The sequence below is a fragment of the Chiloscyllium plagiosum genome, unplaced genomic scaffold (genome assembly GCF_037043375.1).
Source record: "Chiloscyllium plagiosum isolate Xiang-an unplaced genomic scaffold, Cpla_swu_hap1 HiC_scaffold_27, whole genome shotgun sequence".
NCBI classification, from domain to species: domain Eukaryota; kingdom Metazoa; phylum Chordata; class Chondrichthyes; order Orectolobiformes; family Hemiscylliidae; genus Chiloscyllium; species Chiloscyllium plagiosum.
Window position 1 is genome coordinate 82901166 of NW_028270165.1, and position 5623 is coordinate 82906788.

The 5623-nt window shown below is 48.5% G+C and overlaps 1 pseudogene; it reads left to right on the plus strand.

Moving 5' to 3' along the window:
* The first annotated feature begins 1093 nt into the window (after positions 1–1093).
* On the plus strand, positions 1094–3524 carry LOC148144731 (uncharacterized; annotated as a pseudogene).
* Positions 3525–5623: the final 2099 nt, after the last annotated feature.

A 5623-nucleotide genomic window follows, 5' to 3' on the forward strand; every position in this document is an offset into this window, starting at 1 on the left:
AGTTTTGATTTAGCAGCTTTGCTATTTCAGTGTTCCCCCATTAACTCAGCGGTTTCACCTTCCAAGGGACCAACATTTACTTCAGCGATTCTGTTCCCTTCAGCATTCCAATACAAGCTCTTGCTATTCTTTTTGATATTTTGTGCTGGGTTTATTTCGCAATTTACCTTACCTATTTTTATGAAATTTATTCATATCCGTTTGTTTATGTCTGAAAGTTTCTCAATGCTTCAGCCTTCCAGAGGTCTGGAATAACATTTCTGAAAATTGAAAGAAAATACGTTCAAAATTAAAAGAAACTCACCTTGCAAGTGGCTGGGGGCGGGGAAAGCGATCGCCCCGCCCCCATTGTCACCGAATTCTTGGAGGACTCCTCCGACCGCGCCACTTCGGCGGTGATGACGTCACCAGGAGGGACCCGCCCCCTGAGTTGGCGCATGTGCAATGGGACAAAGACAGTGTTACTGAGTGTGGGAGAGGAATGGCGCCGGCGGCTGAAGGAACAAGAACAGGAGCCGCTGGAAAAAGCTGAGCAGGTCCGGCAGCTCGTGTCGGGAGGAATGTGAGGAGGTGTTTTGGGTCCGGGGATTCTCCTTCAGAACAGGACCAGGTTTCAGGAACATCCCGGGGAGGTCGCCAGGCCCGAGCGCCAAGACCTGGCTCCTGCCCCCGGGGAGAGGAGACAGTGAGACAGGGTAGGATTGGGAACCGCGGGAGGAGGGAGACTGGGGAGTTTATAAACTCCTAGGGGGAGGCCTCAGGCCTCCAATAGAAGCCCCACAGGCTCAGTGTTTACTTCACCGGCGAAGAAGCTCTCGGGTTGCCCGGGCAACCGGCCGCCAGCTTTGTGAGGGTCAGGCGCCTGTTGTCTTGGGACGGGGTTGTTGGATTGTTGTATAATATTGATCTCCTCTGTACTTCTAATCTTAAATATTTTTAAAATGTACACTGGCTTCAATTTCTGAATTCTAAGTACAGAAGCAAAATATAAACATCTCCTTACATGTATCCCAACATGTGCATAGGAGCTAAGACTGCCTCAAGATTTACTGAGGTGCTGAATCAATAGCTCTTTCTCTTTTGATTAATGAAGATGGTGCCCAGCAGACTCCTGCACACAGCCTGTTCTGTCAGCGTTTATGGGAGAGATATGATAGCAAAACCCGTGAAGCCAAGTAATTTTAAGTCACACTTTCGTGCTTTAATCCCCTCAAATTCAGCATTACGTCAAGGCTGTAGGTGTACCAGACTCCCTAGGACAGCCAGGATGGATAACAAAGAGGAGAGCTGAGGTGTTATCCTCGTCAAGCCTGTAACTTCTGCAAAAAACACCATCAAGTTAATTAAATGCAATGTCCCCTTCAGCAATCCCACGCTGGCTCTTCTTAATCCACCTTTCTCCATGTGACTACAAATTTTGACCAGAATAACTATTTCTGCTTTTCCACCAAATTTAAACTGGCTGCCCTCTAATTGCTGAGTATATCTTTACAATCTTTCTTAAACAAGGCTAAAGTGTTTGCAGTTTTCCAGTCACTTCCTCCAATTCCATGGAAGACTGTTGAATTATGTCGAATGCTCCCACAATTTCTGTCGTCCCTTTCTTCAAGATCCTTGGATATATTTCATCAAGTCCCAGTGCCTTGTCAACTTCTAAGTGCCAACAGCTTATCGAAGACTTCTTTCATATTAATTTTGAACTTATACAGTGACAAAGTCACCTTGTTGGTTGCCCCGTAAGAATTGATTAGAGCAGAGTGAGAACAGAGGGGGAGAGAGTGGGATGGTGTTTTCAATTTTGTGAAATAAGAAAAGAATATTCTGCAGAAAGTAGAATTGCTTGTTCTGAATTTCTACCCTGCACTGACAGTGATGAATCTTACATTTTCTTTTTGCAGCGTATTTGAAGATCTGAAGACAGAAGTTTCAAAATGAACAGGTATAAGCGTTATGCCGGAAACATTGACTCTCCTGCACCTCGGATGCTGCCTGACCTGCTGTGCTTTTCCAGTGCTGCGCTTTTTGTCTCTGACTCTCCAGCGACTGCAGTCCTCACTTTGACATCAATGTCTGACAGTCACCCAATTCATCAGGACCGCAACAATTTTCAACTATGATTCTGTGAGAAGGAAACAAACTTTTTGGTTCTTGTTTGAGTACTTTTTCAGCATCAATGGGACTAGATGAGAGACCCTACTGTTGCAGCGCACTGAGCGTGGAGCGTGTAACAGCTATACGGCGTGAAAACAGGAATTCACAGTGGGGAGGGGCTGTACAAGTGTTTGCGTACAGCTGAAGCTTCAGCCATGGAGAAACTGGAGGAATCCCGCCCTGTGGAGAAACCATGGAAGTGTGGTAACTGTGGGTCTCTGCCCCAGAGACTTCTCAGCGCAGCCACACCGGGGAAAGGCCATTCTCCTGCCCAGTCTGTAGGAAGGCCTTCAGCAAATCCTCTGACCTGCTAAAGCACCACCAGATCCACAGAGGGGAGAGGCCATTCAGCTGCCCTGAGTGCGGCAAGGCATTCAGCAGTTCCACCACCCTGCTGACCCACAAGCGGGTCCAGGCGGGGGAGAGGCCCTTCAGCTGCTCCGAGTGTAGGAAGGCCTTCAGCAATTCCTCCGACCTCCTGAAGCACCAGCAGGTCCACACAGGGGAGAGGCCATTCTCCTGCCCTGACTGCGGACAGGCCTTCGGTGATTCCTCTGCCCTGCTGACCCACCGGCGGGTCCACACAGGGGAAAGGCCCTTCAGCTGTCCCAACTGCGGGAAGGCCTTCAGCAAATCCTCTGACCTGCTGAAGCACCAGCGGGTCCACACGGGGGAGAGGCCGTTCTCCTGTCCCGAGTGTGGGAAGGCCTTCAGCTATTCCTCTGCCTTGCTGGCCCACCGGCGGGTCCACACCGGGGAAAGGCCCTTCAGCTGCCCCGAGTGTGGGAAGGCCTTCAGCAGTTCCTCCTACAGGCTGAACCACCAACGGGTCCACACGGGTGAAAGGCCTTTCAGCTGCTGAGAGTGCGGGAAAGCCTTCAGCAATTCCTCCAACCTACTGACCCACCGGCGTGTCCACACAGGGGAGAGACCCTTCAGCTGTCCAGAGTGCGGGAAGGCCTTCAACAGTTCCTCCCACCTGCTGACCCATCAGCGGGTCCACACGGGGGAGAGGCCGTTCCCCTGCACCGTGTGCGGGAAGGCTTTTAGCAATTCCTCCAACCTGCTGAACCACCAGCGGGTCCACACGGGCGAGAAGCCCTTCACCTGCTCTCAGTGTGGGAAGGGTTTCACACGCTTCTTCAACCTGCGGAGCCACCAGCGAGTTCACGCGCCATTGCAGGAGGATTGAAGGAGCAACGGGTTGGTGGTGGTGTTGGGTGTGGAGAGTGTGTGCGCTTTGACCTTGAGCTGTTTTTTAAAAAGAACTACTTTTTCTATGCCTTTTTGCTGGGGGGAATCTGAAGCTGTAACAAAGTTGGTCACAGTAAAGTTTACCTGAACTTAACGTCGGGTTCAGGCTCTCATTGAAAGCTTTGAGCTCCAAATGGTTTTTGTTTTAAAGCTGCTCATTTCTTTCAGCCTCCTGCACTAAGTTTCCAATGTCGTGTATCAGATGGAGTAGTGAATGAGTAGCTACTATCGTTAGAAATTGTAAATTTTTCAGGAGTGCAGGTACCTCACCATTTCATCAGCATTGTAAAGTTTACTGGCAGCAGTAAAGGGTGTGGGCCGAGTTCACTAGAAACGATGTGGAGGGGCCGGTGTTGAACTGGGGTGGGTAAAGTTAAAAAGCACCAAGTTATAGTCCAACAGGTTTATTTGGATGCATTAGCTTTCAGAGCACTGCTCCTTCATCAGGTAGCTGTGGAGCAGGATCATAAGACACAGAATTTAAAGCAAAAGATCACAGTGTCATGCAACAGAAATGATATATTGAAAAAAACCTGGATTGCTGTTAAGTTTTTCATCTTTTAGAATGGGTTGCAGGTTTTGCTTCATTAATGTAGAAATCCCAGAATATTTTTTTAAGTCAGTCTCGAGATGACTTAAGGTTTTATAAAAATAGGTGACATCTCAGCTCTCACAATGTATGAAAGGTGTGAAGTTTGAGTGTGTCTGTATCCAAATCTTGAATCAGAATGGTTCTATTATCAAAGTAGGAATTTATAAAATAATACATGGATTGACTACCTGCCGATTTCTGCTCAAAGCGCACATCGAATGTATCTGCAAATGCAAATTCACCACATAGACCCATGTGTATGTGTTTGCAAGTGTGCATGCTTGGTAACGTTTGTGTGATGGAGTATAAGCCTCTGAGAAGGCGTGTGTGGGGTGTGTTTGTATGTGTGTGTCTGAGAGACCATGTGTATGTAAGAGAGCATGTGAGTGTATAATGTAGTGGAGTGACCCAAGGTCCCTGTTGAGACCATCCTCATGGGTTCCGAACTTGGCTATCAGCCTCTGCTTGGCCACTAAAAACAATTGAGCAGTTATACAACATGCATTGGAGCGTACTGGGTGGAACTTATCTTTTGCTTTGCAGAAGGTGGGAGGCTCTGGATGAGAGCAAACACATGCTGGAAGACCTTCAGCTCAGAGTTGGAGCTGGAAGCCAGGCTGCATACACATCAGGGGAAAACTTAACCAGCTTTTTATTCCGGGTAATGGTCATTCATCTCCAGACAGAGCCTTCTCATTGGGTCAGTGGACAGGATCAGGTGGGTATGAGTGTGAATCACGCAGGTAAAGAGGATCTGAGAGAGGGCTGCAGGGGGGAGGAGCTAACTGGCTGGGTGGTGGGAGGAAGAACAAAGTTTGGGGGGGGGAGGAGAAGGTGGTGGTGGTAAGGGACAATAGTGACAGAGATCTCTGTTCTCTGCAGTTGGCAGCAGAATTCAGGAACCAATGTGCTCAGGGCTGGAGAAGTGGGAAAGGGAGGCTGCAGTGGGTGTGGTCCAACAATGTCAGGAGACGACAGCCAGTCAGAAACTACAAAGACAAAGCAGAACCCCAAAGCTATGGGCAGCACAGTGACTCTGTGGCTAGTGCTGCTGCCTCTCATTGCCAGGGACCTGGGTTTGATTCCAGCCTCTGTGGACTGTCTGTGTGGACTTTGTGCATGGTTTACCTCTGGGTGCTGCGGTTTCTACCCACAGTCCAACAATCTGCAGTTTAGGGTAATAAGCCAGGGGGAGCTGCAGAGCTATATGGTAGGTGAGTTGTTCTGGTGGGAAGCTGTTTGGAAGTTTGGTGTGAATTAAATGGGCCAAATAGCCTGCAGGGATTATATGATTCTGCTGCCATGACCACATGTATATTGAGAAGTGACTGCAGTGGTCCTGGGAAAGGTGGGATTTGTGGTGTCGCTGCCCGCTGTCCATTCTCTCCCTGTCCCCCCAACCCCTGTCCATTTTCTCTCTCTCGACCCCCAGCCATTCTCTTTCCCTTTTTCCCCCCAGCACCTGTTATTTCTTGTGCCTCAAGACTTCTTTGATTGCTGTATCAAGACTTTCTCAGAAAAGAGAGAGAATGGATGTTGATGAGTCTATATGAGAGATGGGGGTGTATGAGAAATGGCTGATCTTTAAAATGAAGAATAGCTAAAATTATATATTCAGAAACATCA